General features: G+C 37.8%; 2 long non-coding RNA genes across 2 annotated transcripts in view; one reads left to right on the forward strand and one right to left on the reverse strand.

The window, feature by feature from the left end:
• LOC137850108 (uncharacterized) overlaps nucleotides 1-24585 on the reverse strand; it is a 308777-nt gene that overhangs the window by 259110 nt on the left and 25082 nt on the right. The window lies entirely within an intron of this gene.
• On the forward strand, nucleotides 18122-23897 carry LOC137850107 (uncharacterized). Its single transcript, XR_011092266.1, has 2 exons — nucleotides 18122-18263; nucleotides 22969-23897. It is a non-coding gene; the product is annotated as an uncharacterized lncRNA (long non-coding RNA).

Raw genomic sequence — 24585 nt, forward strand, 5'->3', positions numbered from 1 at the left:
TCCAGGCAGAGTTTATTGGACTGTGTGGATTCGATGGCCTGGCACGTCACACGCACAGAAGTATAAGGCTTTAGTAGACACCGGTGCACAATGTACTATAATGCCATTGAGCTATAAAGGACCAGAGCCCATCTATATTTGTGGAGTGACAGGGGGATCTCAGCAGTTGACTGTATTGGAGGCTGAAGTGAGTCTGACTGGGAATGAGTGGGAAAAGCACCGCATTGTGACTGGCCCGGATGCTCCATGTATCCTTGGCATAGACTTATCCTTAGAAGACTTAGACTTATCCTCTTAGACATAGACTTATCCTCTTAGAAGAGGATATTGCAAGGACCCAAAAGGGTTCCGGTGGGCTTTTGGTATAGCTGCCTTAGAGACAGAGGGCATTAAACAATTATCTACCTTGCCTGGTCTCTCAGAGGACCCCTCTGTTGTGGGGTTGCTGAGGGTTGAAGAACAGCAAGTGCCAATCGCTACCACAACTGTGCACCGGCGGCAATATCGCACTAACCGAGACTCCCTGATTCCCATCCATAAGCTAATTCGTCAATTGGAGAGCCAAGGAGTGATCAGCAAGACCTATTCACCTTTCAATAGTCCTATATGGCCAGTGCGAAAGTCTAATAGCGAGTGGAGACTAACAGTGGACTATCGTGGCCTGAACGAAGTCACGCCACCACTGAGTGCTGCAGTGCCAGACATGCTGGAACTTCAGTACGAACTTGAATCGAAGGCAGCCAAGTGGTATGCCACAATTGATATCGCTAATGTATTTTTCTCCATCCCTCTAGCAGCAGAGTGCAGGCCACAATTTGCCTTCACTTGGAGGGGAGTCCAATATACTTGGAATCGGCTGCCCCAGGGGTGGAAACACAGCCCTACTATTTGCCATGGGCTGATCCAGTCTGCGCTAGAGCAGGGGGAAGCTCCTGAACACCTGCAGTACATCGATGACATTATTGTGTGGGGTGACACAGCAGAGGAAGTTTTCGAGAAAGGGAAGAACATAGTCCAAATCCTTCTGAAAGCCGGTTTTGCCATAAAACAAAATAAAGTCAAAGGACCTGCACGAGAGATCCAGTTTTTAGGAATAAAATGGCAAGATGGAACAACTGAACAACGACAAGCCTTTGAATAAATCAAGCAGGAAATAGTCCATGCAGTAGCCCTTGGGCCAGTTTGAACAGGACCAGATGTAAAGAATGTGCTCTACACTGCAGCCGGGGAGAACGGCCCCACCTGGAGCCTCTGGCAGAAAGAACCTGGGGAAACTCGAGGTCGACCCCTGGGGTTTTGGAGTCGGGGATACAGAGGATCTGAGGCCCGCTATACTCCAACTGAAAAGGAGATATTGGCAACATATGAAGGAGTTCGATCTGCTTTGGAGGTGGTCGGTAATGAAGCGCAACTCCTCCTAGCACCCCAATTGCCAGTACTAGGCTGGATGTTCAAAGGAAGGGTCCCCTCTACACATCATGCAACTGATGCTACATGGAGCAAGTGGGTTGCACTGATTACTCAGCGGGCTCGAATAGGAAACCCCAGTCGCCCAGGAATATTGGAAGTGATTATGGACTGGCCAGAAAGCAAATACTTTGGGATATCATCAGAGAAGGAGGTGGGTTGTGCTGAAGAAGCCCCACGTTGGGCGCCATAAAAGACTGTCGTGGTTTAACCTGGCCGGCAGCTAAACACCACGCAGCCGTTCGCTCACCCTCCCCCCTCCCTCTCTGGGACGGGGGAGAGAAATGGAAAGTGAAGCCCATGAGTTGAGATAAAGACAGTTTAATAAGACAGGAAAATAATAATAACAAAATAATAATAACAATAACAACAACAACAACAACAACAACAACAACAACAACAATAATAATAATAATAATAATAATAATAATAATAATAATAATAATAATAATAATAATACAATGGTTCCCCCGGCTAGCCACCCCTATATATTGTTTAGCATGACGTCAGATGGTATGGAATACCCCTTTGGCTAGTTTGGGTCACCTGTCCTGGCTCTGTCCCCTCCCAGCTCTTACTGCACCCCCAGCCTGCCCGTTGGCAGGACAGAGCAAAAGGCTGAGATGTCCTTGGCTTAGTATAAGCACTGCTCTGCAACAATTAAAGCATCGGGGTGTTATCAGCACTCTTCTCATCCTAAGCCAAAACACAGCATTCCACCAGCTACTAGGAAGAAAATTAATTCTGTTCTAACTGAAACCAGGACAAAGACCACTGTATGACCAGGTATACCATCATCCAGGGTAAACGAATCACAATCCTATTCTTAACCAGTGAATAATATTAATCTGTTCTGATACTATTATTATTATTATTATTATTTCCTACTTTCCTACTCTCCTACCGTGAAAAGGGCAAAATACACACACACACACACACACACACACATATATATATATATACATATATTTTGGCACAGTGATGGTTTTGAACTGGAGATATTAGAATGAAATTAGTTCCATCTCTCTGAACCATGTGTCTGTGTATGAACAAGCATGTTTGTGCTTGTTCATACATGTCTGTGTTTTTTAGCAACCAGGCTTGCAAAAAATACAGAAATGCTCATACTCCTTCCTATTTTAAATGAAAAGAGAATTATTGTCAGAGACCAAATAATCTGTCTCATTTTTGTCACAGAGCAGGCAGACAATAGTTTCTTTCAATATGACCATTGTATGATCACACCTGAAAGAGTAAGTTCAGTTCTGGGAACCTCTATGTCACACATATATTAACAAATCAGAGGGAGTTCAGAAAAGTGCAACAAAAATGATTAAGTGTTTGAAAGGAATGAAAGGTAAAGAAATAATCACAATGTGGCCAAGCAGTGACTAATATGGTAACAGAATATAGCATCTGAAGGAAATAAATCTGAACAAGAGTTTTGTTTGTTTGTTTGTTTGTTTTGTTTTTAAATGATGTCAGCTCAGGAAGCTAGAAAAAATGACAAGATTCTTAAAGGGGAAGCTGAGATTCAATCAACAAATAAGGTACTGCAGGTAGATTTCTTGTAAGTTAAAAAAAATCCCAGATGGAGCAATGAAAAACATAGTGCTTAAACTACTACAGAATAATTTCATAACTTACTTACGAATTATTAGTGATATAAAGCAGGACTCCCTTTGTTAATTCTGTAGTCCTACGCCAGTCATTTATAGAACATGATATACATGTTTAAACATCCACATTTAAATTATATATAAAGAATTTTTCTGAACACATTGTAGGAATTCTTAAGTCCACAGGCATTGTCAGCTTTGCTATTTCTCAGTGGTCCTGGTTCCGCTAAAATCAAAAGAAACAATTCTACAACTGTCCATTGAACTTAATGGAAATCTGGAGCCCTCAAAACATACAGCCATATATTTTTTTTAAGGATGGAAAGGAACCCTGTAAGTCATGTCACCCAAACCCCTAACTATAGCAGGGCTAAATTTGAAGTCAGGTTGCTTTGTTAGATTTGCCTTGACTAGCCAAATTGAGAATATTTCCAGGGATGCATGTTTCACAGACTCCATTGTTCCAGTCCTTGACCACCTTCACCACATGTTCACATGTGCACACACGTATGTATATATAAATAGTTTTCTTTACAGCAGCATGTGTCTGTCTGTTGTATTTCAGTTTTTCACTGACAATAGAGGAGAATCTGCCTGTCTTCTCAGCAGTCGGTATGTGGGCTCTACTGTCTCATGTTCAATTTGTTGCTCATTGGGATTCCTTCTTTGCACAGCAGGTTTCTAGCTTGTCTTAATGAATATGTTGAGTGTGTTCCAGGTGTAAGGCTTTACATCTGATTTTCACAGCATCATAGAATTGTAAAAATGGTTTGGGTTGGAAGGGACCTTATATATCAACTAGCTCCATCTCCCCTGCCATGGGCAGGGACACCTTCCACTAGATCAAGTTGCTCAAAGCCCCACCCAACCTGGCCTTTAACATTTCCAGGGATGGGGCATCCACAGCTTCTCTGGTAAACCAATTGCAGTGCTTCACCTCCCGGTGAGTGAAGAATTTCTCCATAATATCTAATCTGAACGTACCCTCTTTTATTTTAAAACCATTAACCCTTGTCCTATTACTATTTTTCCTGAGAAAGAATCCCTTTCCGGTTTTATTTAGGCCCCCTTCAGGTACTGGAAGACCACTATAAGGTCTTCCCAGAGCCTTCTCTTCTGTAGTCTGAACAACTCTAAGTCGTCTCTCTCATACTGAATTTGACTGGGTTTCTCCAAATTGACAAAATGCCACAGCTGTACACTCCAGTATATATTCTACTTCTCCCAGGTTAGCGAATCTGGCTGGCAGCTACGCATCACACAGATGTTTGCTCACCACCACCACCACCACCCTCACCCCCCCACCCCCTGCCCCATGGGCTGGGGAAGAGAATTAAAAAAAAATGGAAGCTTGTAGTTTTAGATTAAGGCAGTTTATTAGGACTGAAAAGAAAGGAAAATAATATCACTAATGATAATAGTACTACTAATAATAATGTGTACAAAACAAGCGATGCACAGTGCAATTGCTAACCACTCACTGACTGATGCCCAGCCTACCTCCAAAGAGTGGTCCCCCCACCCTGGCCAGCCCCCCCCCCCCATATTAATTGCTCAGCATGACACCATTTGGTACAGAATATCCCTCTAGACAGTTTGTGTCAGCTGTCCTGGTTCTGTGCCCTTCCAGCTCCTGTTGCAACCCCAGCCTTTTCACTGGCAGGACAATGTGAGAAGCTGAAAAGTGCTTGGTTTAGCATAAGCACTACTTTGCAACAATTAAGACAGTGTGTTATCAACTATTCTCATCCTAAATCCCAAACACAGCACCCTACCAGCTACTAGGAGGAAAAATAACTCTATCCTAGCCAAAACCAGAACAAGGCACAGTCTATCCCATCATCCACATTCTGCATCAGCTATAGCACCAATCTCTGCAGAATACCAATACTATTTGAGCACCAGTGGGATTTTGAATTGATGCTTGTTCCTCTTTTTACTTGGTTGTCTGGCAATATAATCAGATTTCTATACGCCTTATAGTCTGCCTATCTATAACTCTCTGATTTAGCTACATGGGCACTGTGAGATATGGTCTCAAATCATTGCTAAAATAAAGATAAATGACATCTACCACACCTCTCTTGTCTGATGAGTCAATCATTTCATCATAGAAGTTCATTAGCATGGTTACAGATGAACAATGGTTGTACTTAAGATACTGACAGTTCCAAATTATTTTTTTGTCCTTCATGATCCTGGAAACATCTACCATCAGGCATTGTTTATCTAAGACACTGAGATGGAACAGACTGGCCAATCATCAGGGATCTCTTTTAAAATGTGGTATTTTAAAATGATTGAGAACAGGCTAAGAATGGCATCATCCTGTTTGATGCGTCCAGTCTGATCCCAAGAACCTGGATATGTAGAGCTTGCTTTAGTGGTCACTAAAACATCCTTCATATAATTGGTGTTGTGGTATATTTGGTAATGCTTCTGTACCAGTGGCTGATCCTAGGGATAAAGACTTGGGTAGTCTGACAGCAAATCTTGTCTGCTAGAGAAGTTGCTGAGTACCTCAGGCTTTTTCACATCCTACATAGTTAATGTCTACTTCACTCAGCAGCAGACCAACATTTTAATTTGCCTTCCTTTTGTTTCTCTACTTAACTGTAGAATTACTTCTTGTTCCCCTTCACATCCATCATTGTGGTGGTTTCACACTGATAGCTAATCTCCACCACTCTGCTCTCTCACTCCTCTTCAAAAGAACAGAGGGAGGAATATGATGGAAAAAGGTCCATGAAAACAATTGAAAACAGGAGCAGTTTAATTATAGGAAAAGTAATAAAAATAAAATAAGAATAAAATAATAATTAAAAAAAAAAAAAAGCAAATTTCATTTGGAAGCAAAAGGAGAAAACAAGTATTCTGTACTTATTCTCTACCGTTCTGTGATACTTCCATTAGCAAACTATGTTTCAGCCATGTTTTGGGTCTCAATATGCATAGTGGTTGCTCAAGAAGACAGATGCTTTCAAAATGAGTGCTTCCTCCCCTTCCCTTTCTCTTTCCCCTTTCTCTGCTGTTATTGCTGAGCACGACATTATATGGTATGGAATATCACTTTGGTTAGTTTAGGTCAGCTGTCCTGGTGAAGTCCTTCCTCACCTCTTGCCCACACCCCCACCTACCAGCTGTTGAGGGGGTGGTTGTAGAGACAGCCTTGATGCTGTGCCAGCTCTGCTCAGCAACAGGAAAAGTGCTGGTGGGCTTTCAACGCTCTACAAGTGCAGAGCACAACTTTATATGGGCTACTGTGGGAAAAGTTAACTCCATCCCAGCTAGACCCAATTCATTGATTTTCAACTGCAGATGAACTTTGGCTTCCATAATTTAAGCGAAATATGTCACACAGAATCACACAATCCTTTAGGTTGGAAGAGACCTCCAAGATCACCTAGTCCAACCTCTGAAGTAACACTAACAAGTATACATACTTACATGTACATACTTACTGGAAGGAGTCCAATGTAGGGCCACAAGGATGATGAGGGGACTGGAGCACTCCTCCTTTGAGGAAAGTCTGGGAGTGAAGAAACTTCAGTCTGAGAAGAAGTGGCTTGGGGGGAACTCATCAATGTATATAAATACCTGAAAGGAGGGTATAAAGAAGGGCTTTTCTCAGTAGTGTCCAGTAACAGGACAAGAGGTAATGGATACGAACAAGAGGTTTCATCTAAATATCAGGAAGAAACTTCTTTACTGACACACTGTGCCCAGAGGTTGTGTGCCAAGAGTTCTTGCCCTTGGAGCATCTTCAAAACCATCTGGACATGATCCTAGTCAACCCTGCTGCTTGAGCAAGGGGGTTGGACCAGATGACCTCCAGAGGTCCCTTCCAACCTTAGCCATTCTGTGATTCTGTAATTCTGGGTCTGGAGACCTAGGTACTGTTTTTATATTCACCCTGATTAGAATGTCCCAAGCTCTTCTCTCTGTGTTCTTTCTGTGATTTAGCTCACCTAGGATTTCTCCATGGTCTCAGCTGGCCCCCTGGCACACTTTGATTTTCTTCATATTGGGATGGCCCTTTTTGTGTTTTGAAGAGATTTTCCTTGATGAAAATTTGATCCTATCACTCCTTTTCCTATTCAGGTCATCCTCCCATGGGACCTGCCTATCAGCTGAAAAATCTGAACTTAATTCTTATATTCCCTCCTGAATCCCAAGTTCACTATTCTGCCATACAGAAACTGTACAGATGAATAGAAATTATCTCACTGACAATAAAAGAAGATAGAACATATGCATCCTGAATCACTGGAGCTAGTCTACCAGTTCTTTTTTCATTAAAAACAACAACAACAACAAAAACAAATTTGTATCAATCAAGCTGAATGATCCTATCAGGAAATAAAATGTATATTTTTGATATTATAATAAGATGTAGTGACCTTGCTTTTTTTGGGGGGGGGGGAGGGATATTGAATCACAAATTAAATCTTAGGTAATAGATGGCACTTTTACTCATTGATATTAATTCAAATACGAATCATAATCAGTACTGTAAGTAAAAAAAAAAAAAATACAAGTGTCATGAAAGTATCAACATACGTTGGATAGTATTAAATATTGTAGTATTATTATAAAATATTAACGATGGTATTACAACATTTTGAATAATGTATTCACATTTAGATATCTACATAATAAAATCTCAGAAAATACAGGCCAAGAAGGTATTGAGAGGTCATCTAGTCCTTTTCCCTGCCTTAAGGCAGAATCAGGTCTCTATATAATTCTGTACCGGCATTTTGCCACTGTTCTTAAAGACTTCTATGACAGAGACTCCCCCAGCAATTTATGTAATTCACTACCTTACCTTTACATGCTTCTCCGGTGTCTACTCTGAATTTCCTGTGCTGCTTTTGAAGCTCATTATTTCTTGTCCAATACTTTGTGAGTACAGAGGACAGTTTATTTCCTTCTTTGGGTACAAGGATATCCAGTGTCATGTAACTATAAGTGCCCCATTTGCTTAAGAAAATATATAAAAGAGCAAGAGAAATGTTACAAAAATTAAACTATATGACACAAAAATACTTTTGTATTCATCATTTCATAGAGATTGGATTGTTTAAGTTGGTTTGACTCTACTTGTATTTCACAAAACTACATTCTGTGTGAGCTGTATTTCATTCTTATCTGCTACACGCTTGCAAATAGGTTGTTGGATTATTTGTTGTAGATTTTTTTCAGAGACTTGAAAATAGGGTGACTTATGTCTAGTTTTCTGCTATAGTTCTCCTGTTATTCATAATTCATCAGAATGAATATTGCAGCCACTTTGGTTATACCGAATTAACAAAAGTTATCTAGTTAATTTATGAATAACTGTATATATACCATCATTTTGAATATTTCCCCTGTATGTCAAACTACCTATTTATTAACCAAGGTATTTGTCATAGTACTAAATCATCCATAAGAAGTGAAAGGATTTTTTTTTTCCAGTGAAATTTTAGAAAGAAATAAGAAAGTATTACTTTGTTGATAAATTATTGCCATCAACAAATTCTGATTGTGCTCCTGAGTGATATAGAAAATGAAATATAAGTAAAAAATATCCTCAGTTGTTTTAACTAAAACCAAAACTGAAACTAAACCAAAACCCCAAATCCAAATAGTATAATATTACAAGAATTTTTAAATTCAATTTTGTTAACAGATTTTGGCACCAGTCAAACCAATAGAAAACCACTGTGGTACATCATAACTACACACAGCACTATTATTTTGTGAACTCAAACTTAGTATACGTTGTATGCCATCTTAATCCTGAAACACTGCTTAATTGTAAAAAAATAATTACTGTAGCCTGGGCTCAGTTGGAATGTTCTTTTCAATTCTTAGGATTGACTACCACCAGTCAAAACTGCTGGCATAATCCCATTCAATTTTAGGCATTCATCTGAGGAGTCCAGGTTAGGATAACAAATTTTCTACCACACGATTCAGAGAAGCCCTTCTCTTCTCTGTGACTACAGGGTAAATGCTATTTTCTGATGTAGTAAAAGGCTAAAATTAGAATGGATGAATATAGTCCTTTAAGAGATGCTTAAGCATAATTTTTAAAGTGTAATTTTTGAAGAGAATGGCTAGATTTTATGTAATATATATATATTAACTATGAGAAACAAAAGTGGAAATCTGCAATTCTGAAAGAAACCTTTGGCAAAAACTTGAAACTAATTTGACAGTAACTACAACTACAATAGTGCAACAGAGTTCAGCTGTAGGCAGTATCACAAAGCTGAAAGTAAGGGAAAAACTGGGGTGGGGGGGGGGGTGAAGGGGGAGAGGGGAGAGAGAGGGAACAGATAAAAAAAAAATAATAATAAATAAAATAACATAAAATTCCATGAAGGAATAACTTCCTTAGCTGGTGAAGCAGTTTTACCTGGCTGCGCAGCTGAACTCCACCACAACTGTTCTCTTGCTCCCCCTCCTCAAATAAAAATAGGGAGAAAATATGATGGAAAGGGCTCAACGCTTGAGATAAGGACAAGGAGATCACTCAACAATTATCGTCACAGGCAAAACAGATTCAGCATAGGGAGATTAATATAATTCATTTCCTACCATTATCAGACTAGAACAATGAGGGAAGTAAAAGCCAACTAAGAACACCTTCCCCCCATCCACCCACTCCTACCTTCTCCCCCTGAACAGCACAGGGGAACAGGCAATGGGGTCTGCGGTCAGTCCCTGATGCTTCATCTCTGCCACCCCTTCACGGTCACTCTCTGCCCCTGCTCCACGTGAGGTCCCTCCCACAGGATGCCGTCCTTCCCAAACTGAGCCTGCAGAGGCTGACCACAGGCAGCTGCTCTTCAAGAACTGCTCCCACAGGGCTCCGTACCACGGGGTCCATCCATCCCCCAGGAGCAAACTGCTCCAGCATGGGTCCCCCACGGGCAGCAGGTCCCCCCAGACTCCTGCTCCTGCATGGGCTCCACTCCACAGGCTGCAGATCTAGCCTGGGGCCTGCCCCTGCAGGGGCTCTCCATGGGCTGCAGCCTCCTCCAGGCCACATCCACCTGCTCCACCGGGGTCTCCTCCACGGGCTGCAGCGTGGAGATCTGCTCCATGTGGGACCCATGGGCTGCAGGGGGACAGGGCCCTCTCCACAGGCCTCAGCAGAAGTTCTGCTGCATGCCTGGAGCACCTCCTGCTCTCCTTCTGCACTGACCTTGGGGGCTGCAGGGCTGGTTCTCACTCCTCTCTCTCACAGCTGCGGTTGCACAGTACTTTTTCCCTTTCTTAAATCAGCTTTCTGAGAGGCCAAGCCAGCATTGGTCACTGGCTCAGCTCTGGACACCAGCAGGTCCCTGTCACGGCAGGTTGGAGCTGACTCTTACCTAACACTGGGCAACTTCTGGACTCTTCACACTGAGGCCACCCCTTCAGCCCCCCCGCACCAAAACCTTGACAAATAAACCCAATACAGCTGGTAAAAATTAAACACTTTTTCATGTTTTAATGTACATTACCCACTGGAAAAACAAAAAGAAATGAATAAACAAAGAACAACTAACCAACCAACCAACAACAATAATTTATATATATATATATGTATATATAGTTAGTATGTTAGAAATTCTTTCACTTTGGTTTCTGAGATACATAATAGTTCATGGCCTAACTTGGGATCCATTTTTTGCAGCTGACATAACCTTTCAACATTGTTAAAATAATTTGAGAACATTATCCTCATCTCTAAAGGAGTTAGTTTTGTTGTTGTTATTGCTTGTTTGCTTGCTTACTTGTTTTTATTTTTCTGAATGTTTTTGCATTCAGAAGAGTGTTGCCAGCAGGTCAAGGGAGGTGATCCTACCCCTCTACTCACAGAATCACAGAATCATCTAGGTTGGAAGAGACCTCAAGCTCACTGAGTCCAACCTCTGACCTAACACTAACAAGTCCTCCACTAAACCATATCGCTAAGCTCTAAATCTAAATGTCTTTCAAAGACCTCCAGGGATGGTGACTCTACCACTTCCCTAGGCAGCCCATTCCAATGCCTCACAACCCTCTCAGTAAAGAATTTCTTCCTAATATTCCTAAACCTCCCGTGGCACAGCTTTAGCCCATGCCCCCTCATCCTGTCACCAGACACGTGGGAGAACAGACCAACCCCCACCTAGCTGCAGTCTCCTTTAAGGTACCTGTAGAGTGCGATAAGGTTTCCCCTGAGGCTCCTCTTCTCCAGGCTGAACAATCCCAGCTCCCTCAGCTGCTCCTGGTAAGATTTACTCTCCAGACACCTCACCAGCTTTGTTGCCCTTCTCTGGTCCACACCTTGAGTATTGTATGTAGTTCTGGGCTCCCCAGTACAAGAGGGACATAGAACTACTGTAGCAAGTCCAGGACTGGGCTACAAAGATAATTAGGGAACTGGAGCACCTGACATATGAAAACAGGCTGAAAAAAAATGGGCCTGTTTAGCCTTGAAAAGAGAAGACTAAGGGAGACCTCACTCTTTCAGTTGTGCTCAGCAAGAGGATGAGAGGCAACAGGCACAGACTGAAGCACTGGAGGTTCTGGCTGAATATGAGGGGGCACTTCTTTACTGTGAGGGTAACAGAGCACTGGAAGAGGTTCCCCGGAGAGGTTGTGAATTTCCTTCTCTGGAGATATTCAAAACCTGCCTGGATCCTGGATGCCATCCTGCGTAATGTGCTCTAGGTGATTCTTCTCACAAGAGGGTTGGACTGAATGATTTTCAGAGGTCCCTTTTAACCTCTGCCGTTCTGTGATTCTGTGACTGTTACTTATACTGACAGGCTCATTTTAGTTTTCCAATGAGAATCTTAGTGATAGACTGAGAAATGGAACTTTGTTGACATGTACAAGTTCTCATTATATTATGCATGAAAAAAGAGTTTGGATTAGTTTTTATATCATCTAATTTTGCATTTTGTGTTTTCATATTCATCAGCTGTCTGCTTCTATTTATAAAACTGGCCTGTATATGACCCTGTTCAAACTTTTAAAATAGTTTTTTGTTGTTGTTGCAATGGAATGAATGTTCTAGACATGCTTATTTCAGACAGTCATCCCATAAAATGTTCAGAGGTCAGAGGATATTGGTGTGAACAATATGTTATGTCCTTTTTTTTTTTTTTTCTTTTTCTTTAATGTACAAGAATCTACAAATTCTCTGGAGGTCATTCTGGCAATTTTTGTAAATACTACATTTATTTTAACTCTATCAACCACTGAAGAAATGAAATAGTACTGAACAATAGCAGCACTCTGTAGTATTTACAAATACTTTTACAGCAGGTCATTGAACCTATGAACCCATTGTACATACCAATTTTTTGTGCTCTTCATTAAATAGAAAAAGTACGTGTAACTATGAACTGCAAACCTTATTTGGAAAACACATAACTTAGGAGCATCAAAAAAACAACTGGGGTCATCTTTAGAGCAGATTTCATAGTTGCCAATGAGTGTTTTGCTGCTTTTAAATGGACTTTAAAAGGATTTTAAATCTATTTTTTATTTTGGCTAACAACCGTATTCAGCTTCAAAAAGCTGAAGGCCCGCTAAAAAATGCCTACCAAAAACATTAAGTCTAGAAAAAGTGATGTTTCTGTAGCTATGTAGGAGACTTCTTTCAAACATTTGATTACTAAATTTTGGTCACTTCTCTTTACTCTGTGATTCTTCCAAGATAGTAGGTTTGTATGACTATTTTCAACTCTGAGTTTGCAAATCATATGCTACAGAAGAGACACAATATGGGAATAAAATGTAAGTCAAGTGGAAAATACAGGTCTTTTTGAATTTTGTGAATGCAATTGGAGTTTATTACACATACACACTGCCAATTCAAAATGATTTACACATTGTCCTAGCCTAGGAAAAGGTAATTCCCTGTTCTGAGTAATGAAATCCAACATTAACTAAATATATTGGATATCATAGTCACTAAGATGTACATGTGAACTTTCAGAAATTGTGCTGGATGTAGGCACAGGTCTGTTTCACTTCTCTGAAAACAGGTATAACAAGGAAGGGTAATCTAATTCTATATAGAAAATAGTTCTCTAGGTTCTTTTTCATTGCTAATGAAAACTAGATAAATATCTTGATATTAGTCTATCACAGTGTTGGCTCGATGTTATTGTTAATTACTTTGGAATTTCACAGAAGTGTGTTTTAAACTGATTTTTAAAAAGGAGAAGAACTCTTTGCCATATAAGATGAAAAGATATGATAATCTATAGCAAAACCTTGTCCATGGTTATGAAAATTGTTTCCTAATGCAATTTAGAAAATATGAATTTTTATACATTTTTATACAGACCTTATTTCCTCTGCTGGTCTTTAGCACACAGTCTAGACTATATCTAGACTGATTTTTGAGATGTGGCTCCCTACCATCCAACAGCTGCTAATTTTTATGTCTCCTTTTTTTTTTTTTTTTTTTAATATTTAAGGTGTGCTTGATTGATAGGAAAGGCTTTGCTCTGTATAATTAGCAGCTAATTTCCTCTCGCAAAAAAAAAGTAATATATATATATATAATATAAACATATATATATATATATTAAAAAAAGCTCTGTGCTCAGTTATTTTCTGAAAGAAACTCAATAAGAAGTCAAAGACACTTGTGGAAGCTATCAGAGCATATACTTGAGGCAGTTTGGTATTTTACATATCTTATACTAATAATTAAAGAAAAAAAAAATCAATAGCAAACTCCAAACATTCTATTTAGATATCAGAGTTGGATGTTTTTAGAGTAATGTTACACAGAATATGTCTCATTATATATAGGTTGTAAACAAAACAAAAAACAAAGACCAAAACAAAAACATAATGATGATGATGGTGATGATGATGATAATAAACTCAAAGCCTGAAAGTTCTGTTCTGACAGATGAAGCTTGAGAAAATGCATAACATAAACCACTGCACTTGACTTTTCATATTAATACTGGGACATTTTATGATAAACTCCTATTTAAGTATTCTAGCCAAGTCTGAAGAAATTATTGACCAGCTTTAACTGACGACATGCCCATAAAGTCATCAACAAATATTGGTGTCTAATTCTTAAGTACATGTGGATGCCAGAGATAATGGATTATAGGGCAGTGGCCTTGATAGATAAGATTTTTAATGTTTATTTAGATGTTAGATGCTTTCTGAAATAATCTAATTTCTTTCTCTCTCTTTTTTTTTTTTTTTTTTTTTTTACCTTAAATGCTTAGCATTAATAAGGTAATGTTGATATTGTTTTGAATTTACCTAGGGAATTTTGGGACATAAAGGTTGCACCAAGACTGGTAAATGTTTTTTTTCTTGGAGCTCTGTATGTGGATATCTTCTAACATTCACGTAGCTCTGCTCATGGGACCCTGAAATAGCCTAACTGCACAATTATTTTCCCTCTCAGCACACACAGAAACAATGTGATTTGTGATAACGCTAAGCCAAAAAAGCAAAACAACAGCACGTGAACGTCTTCTTCTAAATAGTATTTTCCTATGATATTGATGTGAATTTTTCCACTTATAGTTTCCTCTCAAAATCACAAGGTCTCTAATCAAATTTTAATCCAGCTTCAACAACTTTTTTTCCCCTACTGCTTACTAGGGTTTGTCAGGAAGTTTAGAGAACCGTAATTACAGGAAAACAGAGTTCTATTAGTATTGTATGTTGGAAAATAGCAATGCTAATGCTCAGCCTGGAATGTTTTCAACAAAGTTCCAGCGGTTCAGAGCTCTCATCTTTACTCTTGTAAGGATTATGGATAAATTATTTAAAAAAAAAAAAAAAGAAAAAGAAAAAAAAAGTATTTTTGAGCCTCCTGACAAGCAGACTAATAGAAAACAAAAGTAGTAAAATCAGTATCTTTACCAAGGGCCTCCTTAGGAATACATCATAAAAGTAATTCAGTCTAACTGACTTATCAGGGAATTTGCACCAAATCTCCATCCTCAATAAAATCTCTGACAATCCCATGGTCATTCTTCAGGAAGAATATAGTATGTTACATAGGTCAATCACACAGTCACTGTGCCTTGTGTGTGTCAGTGATGATCTGCCTGACAGTTGGTGACATATTGTACATCCATTGGGACAGAAGAATGCTCACACAGGGGATGCTGATAACCTTTCCTATGGTTGTCTCTATAAATAAGAACCACATATAAAGGAAATATATTGATTAGACTAATGACAAAGCTGATGATGTATTGTAATCTCCTTGAATAGCTCATTCAGAGGGATACTCTGCTGAACATTTAAAATTATTCACTAATCTAGAATTAACAGGAGCCTTTTCTTCTGCTGCTATTTTATTATTTTATTTTATTAATTTTATTTTATTTTATTAATTTAATTTAATGTATATTTTCTTTTATTTATTGATTTCCTTTTTTTAAAATTATTTCCTTTTTTCTTTTTTTTCATTGCAACATATGCACAAACCTGTATGATGGAGATGATGACTGATGATGATGACAGTAATGATAATGGCTGCTTGATTTTTTTCATATGCTCTTATTCACTAGTCCTATATACTGAAAGAATACAGTATGCACTATGACTTGAAATTTCTGAGATGATTCCTTTTTTCCACCTGAAAATACATTTCATCTGCATTTCAGATCTCATATCCATTCTTTAGAGAACTTCAAATTAGAAAGGAAATTTCATGGCTAATTTTAGTTTTAACCAAATATTTAAAGTAATTGACATTTGAGAAATGAGAAAAGGCTCTTCTATATGTTGCACATTCCTTTATTAATCTACATACCATTACTGATGAATCAAAGGAATTCTAACAAAAGAGTAGTTATGTTTTGCATATTACAATGGAATCTACAAGATGTTTTGTTTTTTTTTTTTTTCATAACAGGACAAGATAAAATAAAAGAGTTTCCCAGAAAATAAATAAAAAGTTACATATTAAATATTTATTTAATCACTGTCACTGTATGCTGCACAATGATGAGAATTCTGAATTGTGGACTCTTAAGGGTTAGGAACAGTTCTTATCTCTCATAAGCTTTGTTGTTTTGAGAGGCTGGGAAGGTATTGATTTTTAAAACATCCAACAGATTCAACAGTCAACCAGTCATCGGTCACTGTTTACTGTCACAGAGATTCTGTACTTAGACATATAATAGCATAGGATTCATTTTCTTTGTGATGGTTAAACACAGGTAATAAAGGTCAGAAAGTACAAGAGATCTCAGTATGTATTGAATAATCATGTAATGCAGTTAGAACTTAATATGTTGATTTGACCTTGAAATGAAGAACAGCAGAAGAGACATAGGATCAGTCTTTTTTGACACAAAAAGGGAAATGAACTTCAGGTCATTCCTACTTCCTTGTACTACTTTCCCACTGGCCATTATCCTGGAGGTGTTGTGCTTGAGAGATTTCATCAACAATACTTTATCATTACTACGGGGCAATTCAGAGAACCACATTAACATTGGCCTCAGAGGAATTTTTCCACATGTCATCCCAGCCAGAGGCTAAAGAGCTATAAGAGAAGTTATGGAGGGAAGCTAATTAGAAAAGGGAAAGGAGGATGGAACACAGTATAAATATAAAAAATAAAAATAGAAATCTATTATTCTCAAAGCTGTAATGGTATATGTCCTTGTGTGTATTTCTAGTTCCTTTCCTCTGATGCCCTGTGACATTCTCACATTTTGAGTTACATTACATATTCAATCAGACAGCAAGCTTGGAGGAATATTATGGCATCTTTTTTTTTTTTTTTTTTTCAGAAATCAAATTCTATAGCACAACTTTCATGAAGGTCATCGCTACAAGCTAAAAGTTGGAGACATATAGTATGTGCATTTATTTAAGATGCACAGGTGTCATAAATTATACCATTCAAAACATTTGTGTCTTGAATCTTTCACATTTAGTTATGAAGTGGAGAAGTTTCAGAACATTATCTGAAAGTTTGTGTCTTCATGGAAAGTCTTTCACACATCCTCCTCTTTCCATAACAATTAGACTCTGATAAAACAAACAAACAAATAAACAACAACAAAAACAAAACATTGTTTTGTTTGTTGGTTTGTTTTTTGAATGTTTGTTTTGCTTTCTATTTTTTGTTTGTTTTTACTATAGATTTCATCAGCTTTCCAGTATATTCTGATAAATTTCTTTAGCACAACCTTTCAACATAGCTCATGTTGATATGCATTCGTACTTTGGATGCAATTATCTTAGATGTCTGCAGTTCAGGAAACTACAGCTGAACTTGTCATCCAAGTCTTCTTTTGTATTCAGAGACAAAACCAGGCACTCTTAGAACACAATTCATTTGACTTGTTCTACAATTTTATATTAAGATGATAGCAAGTATTTCTCTCCTATTGTCATGATTTTGGCTGGGACAGAATTAATTGCCTTTATAGAGGTTGACACAATGCTGTGTTGTGGATTTTTATGAAAATAGTGTTGATAATAACAGTTGTATCATCTGTTATCATTGATAACAGATGTGTATCAATGTTTTTAGTCATTGCAGACACCAGGACTCTTCTGCTTTTCATGCTGGCCTGACAGGCTGTGGGTGCACAAGAATCTGGGAGGAACACAGTCAGGGCAAGTGACCCAGACTGAGCAAATGGATGTTCCATACCATATGTTATGCTTAGCAATAAAAGCTGGGGTAAAAAACAAAGAAGGAGGGGGATGTTTGGAGCGATAATATTTGTCTTCCCTCCTTACCCCCCAGAAAAAAATATAAATAAAGCAACAAAAAAACAAACCACATTACAAATGATGAGCCTACTTTCCTAGAAGTAGATGAACATCTCCCTGCCAATGCGAAGTAGCAAATTAATTCCTTGTTTTGGATTGCTTGTGCATACAGCCTTTGCTTTACTTGGTAAATTCTCCTTATCTCAACCCATTCGTTTTCCCACCTTTACCTTTCTGATTCTCTCCCCCATACCACCTGGGGGGAGTGAATGAACAGCTGTGTGGTACTTAGCCTCCTGCTAGGGTTAAACTACAGTGCCCATAATTAGTGAATCTTGGTAGGTCAAGCTGCTTACAGGAAGTGATGATATCAGTGCTGAAGATGTCTATATTTCATAGTGTGTAACCAATCCTTAAAGACTGGATAATTCTGGATAATTTCATCATCTTGTTTTCTCAGAGAAGAACTAGGTGAGCAGAATCTAAGTAAACTCTCTCTCTCTCTCTCTATCTCTCTCTTTTTTGGATGTAGACCTCCATAAATTCACATTCTCCAGCTTTCCTCTTGCTTTTGAAATGTTTCCTTTCATCTGTACACTACTCAAATTGGCAGTAATTTCTAAAACTGTTTGGAACCTGTCACTTATGAAATGGGCTCAATACAGCTGTTAAGATATAGCACTAATCATCTTATGACGCTGAGCAAAATGGAAGCCTTGTGGATCATCGCTGCCTTTAAGATTTGCTCCCCTGATAGCTATTCAAGAAACTTAGCTGGTTTCAGGGTTTACTTCTTTATGAGTAGTGTTTCTTTGTTAGCTGGAATTTGAATAGCTACTACTGAGTTTTCTGCTTATGACTCTAACCAACATTTCTATCAGGAACACGAGTCTTATTCTACCTAGTGAGAGTGTGGTTTGTACATTTTTAATTTTTTAAATCTCCTGTGGAGATCTGTACTATAAAAATTAATAAAATAATCTTTTCAAAATTCCTAAAATACTCTTATTCATGTGCTGTCTGCTGTGATAAAAAAGGTGGTAGGTGCTTAATAAAATGACTGACAGGCAATATAATGCAAGTTGCTAGTAGAAGCGCTGGTTCTGTAGCACATACTTCAGTTCAGCCTAAGCCCTGTATCTGTGAAGAATGATAATTAAAGAAGAACAAACACTAGATATTTAAAATTCCAGTTCACTGAGAATGAACAGACATACCGCTGTACTTTTTTTTTTATTAATTCCTTTCTTCTCTCAGTAGTACTTTTAAAGTTTCTGCATATTATATATTCTGTTACCCATAAGCTAGAGTACCTTGTGTGAAGACATTATCCATTTTCTAAAGTTTAAGTTGTGTTAACATATGACTTTCTTTCTCTGTTGCCTGTAGAATAGCATTTAAATGAGGTACTTTTTTTAACATCATAAATAAATTCTTCTGCTGCTGTAACTGTATAAATATGTAGAAAGACAGAAATTTCTGAAAAGACAGAAAACTGTTTAGGACATGAAAAGTCTTCTGTAGATCTTTGTTTATTTGCTTTTTACACTTAAAGTAAAAAATATAAACTTTACAGCATAATTATTTCCCTTAAGTTAGACTCAGAGATTGTTAAAGAATTAGGTCAATGGTCTGGGAAGTGACATGATTCTGAAGTTAAAGTAAAAATCTGTGTAGATATGCATGTGGAGGTGTATGTGCGTTTGTATATACAGGTTGAAAACCTAAAACCTTTCTGTGTGTACCTGGTGACCATTTGGATGTAGATAATCAAGCACTGAAAGACCTAGCATAGGAATTGTTGTTGTCATTGTTTTTTTTTTTTTTTCATCTACATTATCTTTTTAAAAAGCAGTCTTACTCTATCTACTAAAGACGGTTCTCACACAAAATTGTTTGGCAAGCTTCACCAGTTATCCAAACTTTACTCCTTCAAATGAGTACCAATCACACTATTTTGGTAGAAAATTACATCTGAACAAAAGGAATTGACCTCAGACAAAGACCAGATGACTCTTGTCTCTCAGGTAAAGCTGGAGGTGTTCAAGGTACCATCTGTGTTCACGAAGTATTTTGTATTTACAGTAAAAAGTGTTCTGTATTTACAAAGTACTGTCACTGAAAGAACAGTAAGACTGTTAATTTTACAGGTATTTGTGCTGTGCCACTATTTTCCAATTGTTGGCTTGAACTAATCAGAAATTTTAAGTGGAAGAAGAAATCTACACCCTTCCAAGCCAAAATGACAGATGACACCAAGTTGGGTGGGAGTGTTGATCTCCTTGAGGGTAGAAAGGCTCTGCGAACTGATCTGGATAGACTAGATTGATGGATTTCATCCAATCATGTAACATTATTCAACAAGGCTAAATGCCAGGTGTTGCACTTGGGTCATAACAGCCTCATACAGTGGTATAGCTTTGGGGAAGAGTGGCTGGAAAGTTGCCCAGTAAAGTTGTCCTTTACTAAAGGACCTGAGGGTGTTGGTTGACAGCATGCTGAACAAGAGCTGGTGGTGTGTCCAGATGGTCAAGAATGCCAATACTACCCTAGCTTGTGTCTGAAATAGTGTGTCCAGGAGGACTAGAGGACGGATTGCCTCTTTGTATTCAGTGCTGGTGAAACCACACCTTGAGTCAGTTTTGGGCCTCTCACTACAAGCAGATAGCGCAGTATATTGAGTTGCTTGAGTGCAGAGAACAGCAACAAAGCTCTTGGGTGAAGGGACTAGAAAACAAAATACATGGGGAATGGCTGAGGGAACTAAGGCTACTTAGTCTGGAGAAAAAGAGTTTGAGGGGAGACCTCACTGTTTTCCATAACTACCTGAAATGAAGTTGCAGCGAGGAGGGTGTTGATCTCTTTTCTCAGGTCACAAGTGATAGGATGTGAGGAAATAGTCTTAGGTTGCTCCAGGGGAGGTTTAGATTGGTTATAAAGAAAAATTTCTCAATGGGGAGGGTGGCCAAGCATTGGAATACGCTGCCAAAGAAGTGTTGGAGTCTGTGAGCATTTAACAAATGTATGGACATGGCATTAAGATACATGGTTTAGTTACAGGACATGGTAGGTTGGACTTGATTTTGATCCTGAAGGTCTTTTCAAATGTAAATGATTCTATTTTATAAATACTACTGCATGCCTTTTGACAAGTCTGTTCAACTTCATCTTTGTATTCACCACCAAAAAGGAATAGTAAGGTAAACTTCTTCCAAGCAATCTAATAAAAAGTGTACTGAGATTACACTAGGCAGGGGAATTTTAAAACAACTTTGTACCCTTTTGTTGATGGATCAGTATATAGTTTTCAAAAGCAGACAATTTAATAGAACATCTTTAGTCTACCTGTGTATATTTAGACATAGAAAATAGAGGTTTATTTTTCTCTTAAAAAAAAAAAAAAAAAAGACTTGTGATCAAATCTTAATCTATTTAAACATGCACTTTTATGAAATAAGTTACTGTATAATGTCCATAACCTTTTTCAGAATGTATGTATGTATGATGAATCTCTGGCAGTGCAGCAAACACTCAGATGCATTGGTAAAGCACAGAGCAAGTGATATCATCATGTGGCTCATACCAATCAAATATTATTTAAAGTATAATAAATCAGAATAAAATTACATGTCAGGCATTCAAAGGTTACGAGCAATAGAATTGCAGTACAAAGTCATTGGCAGAAGGAGAAAATCACTACTGCAATCATGCTGCAATTATCCAGTTCTAGACTTCTTTATATGAAAAGTGGAATTGTAACACTTTAATGAAACACTGATAATAATTGTAAGCTTGTAGTTTTGACGTCTTCAGATTTGACTTTGCTAGGATGTTGTTTAGAGGCCAAAAGAACAAAATTAACAAGTGACTAAAAGCCGCCTTATGTTACTGTATCAGAAAACATCTGTCAGAATGTCTAAATCTATATCATTTAGTCAGAGTGAAATCATCAGTGTGCAGAGTATAGCAAAAATGTCTCAATTATTTTATTTCTTCATTTTCAGGGTTATTAATAGTACTTAAGCATAGGCAACTGACATAGGAATTTCCAATAAGAATACTTCAATAATGCTTTTTATCTGAACCACCCTCTGGAAGGGTTTCTCCCTCTCTTCCCCCATTTTTCTCCCTCTCTCCTTTTCCTTCCCTCTCCTTCTTTCTCTTTGTATTTTATATTTTTTCCCTCCTTCGTTCTCTTTCTCTCCTTCCTCCTGGGTAATATTGGGCAGCAAGGAGACTTACAAGGACATTGTGAATATTCCACTTTTCATGAAGATGTAGAAAATATATGTTTAGATTAATAGCATTAACTAAAGTAGACTGAGGTACCGCACAAGGCGCATATGTATTCTTCATGCAAATAGAAGAGCTTAGTATTTCTGATTACCGTTTCATAATCAGGGAAAAACGGGCTCCCTCTCCAGCAGAAAGTACCTTATTAATGAATTTTGTCTGTTTGGTTATGTGGAGAGTTGGACCAAAACCAAGTAAAATGCTGAGGGTTAATTTTTATCCTAAATCCCTGAAGCTTAAGATGGTGCAAAATTCATTACTTTAAAATATTGTAATTTGTACCTTTCTCTCAAGTGTGTAAACTAATATCCAAGAAGAAGAATCTGTAAATGAGTTCATGAGAAGTCAAGAGACCTATTATGTAAGAAACCACAAAATGATTTTTGAAGGCATAAAAGCCCTTAAATGTACTGTAAATTTGTTATAAATACTGTCTGGTTGATCTTGCAGTCTTTTGGCAGGCAAATTTCTCCTTGATGCCAATGGGAGTTTTGCCATTATCAGAATTTCAAAGATGAGATTGTCTATAAACACCCTAGTAGTCTAAAACATTACATTTTATTATCTCCATGAGGGCTATATTCCTAATAAAGTTAATAATAGTGAATAAATTTGTTCCTGCCTTACAGCTCTGAGAAAACTAATACAGATATAAACTTAAGTAAAGCTTAGATATGATCTTATAAGTAAGCAACTGGGTACAGTCATTGTGCCTTGCTGATTCATTGTCTGCCACATGCCTTTCTAGCTGACTGTGAGTATATGGGTGTGTTTGGTTTTGTGATAAATACAGCTGTATGAATTGGAAATGTGTAATTTACGAACTTACCTTAGAAAATTTGACTTGTTAATAGAGTGACTGTTTTTCTTTGCTTTGTTTTAGGGTAACTCAGCTTCTGTGAAGTCTCTAACAAGCTATTTGATGAATAGAAGACTTTCACAAGGATTTTTGCTTCATGTTAAAACTTGCCATGTTCCAAACAACATCTTAAAACCCATGAGGCATAGGAGAACAATTGTGTTGTAAATGTATCTTAATATGTCATTCCCTGTCCCCTGCTGCTAAGCAAAAATGATGTTTCCATGCTTACTATGAATTTCTGTGCTTATAAAGGATTGTGTCTCTTATTTAGCTGTTATCTGAAACTATTTTCTATATCTGTTTAGTTAAAAATAAAGCTGTAGTAGAAGCTAAACATTAGTCCTTAATGTAAGGACTAAACCTAAAGGACATTAAACTTGCAAGAGCCCACAGACTCCATGGTTCTGGTTGGAAATGTATTACTTGGTCCGCTTAGATTTTTTTTTTTAATGATTTTATTATTCTACGTTAGGACAGATTTCCTTGTTAAGCATGGTGAATTAACAGACATCAAACTGGGTAAATAGCTTGTCAATGTACTGTATAATGGCAAACATTTGAAGTAGCTACAGTAACCAATCCTATTGCACAGCAATCTCCCCGTACCTCATTTCCTAGTCACTTCAAATACTGTCACACAGAATACTTCTCCACAAAACCTCATTTCCCAGTTCTGTGTAGCTAGTGTGAAATGAGCCACTTACCCTCAAAAATAACCACTGAAGGTTGTCAGAAGGCAGTTTGATCAGCTACCAATTCTCTATCTGCTGTAATAAAGTGGCAATGCTGTCATTCCAAACCAGCCTCTACAGAATACAGTTTCTCCTCCTAGGCCAGCTCCAAACAAATATTCCACTGTGGCTCTGAGAGACTTCTGATATAGTATTTTCTTCCCTTTGGTTTGCATGTGGGGAGGAAAACAAACAAACAAACAAAAAAAAAACACTAAAGCTATTACTCATTTTTGTGGAATGTTGAAAACATCTATCACAACATATATCTGAATGTTTTATCATCCTGCTGAAATGCTGTTGTGTTTTTTGTTGATGTTGTTAGTTTATTTATTTTTGTGATGGTTATAAATTATTGATTGTAGTATAATTCTTCTATGTGGTATCAATTTCTACCTGTGTTTACAAATGAAAACTCTGTGCTGTTTTTCCCCACGTTCAATCATTGGAATAAGGTCTCCATGATTTAAAAGTGGTTACAATTTATCCCTTCTGTGTTGCAGATGAAAATGTATGCATTACCTATACATATTAAATTACTTTACACATATAAATATGTAAGCACACACACAAGGTGTTCCTACATTGTCTGTGCCAAACTTGCACTAATTTTGTCTGTGACATTGAATGCATATTAATCAGCAATGAAAGGATAATACAAGTTCTCTGAATCTCCAGAATACCTTTTATTGGTTGTTTCTTCTGGTCCATATCCTTGGTTCTTCAAAACAGGAGATACTGAAAAGAAAACATTGGCCAAAACCTGTTCATATAAATTTCATAGTCGAGTTGAAAATAAGATTGTTGGTTTCTTGGAAGAAAGAACTTTTCTAAGAGAATTGTTTTCTAAAGAGGAAAACAGGGACAATCTGTCATCAGTCATAGAGTGATCCAACACTCTATGTGA

Source organism: Anas acuta, chromosome 1, assembly GCF_963932015.1.
Source record: "Anas acuta chromosome 1, bAnaAcu1.1, whole genome shotgun sequence".
NCBI classification, from domain to species: domain Eukaryota; kingdom Metazoa; phylum Chordata; class Aves; order Anseriformes; family Anatidae; genus Anas; species Anas acuta.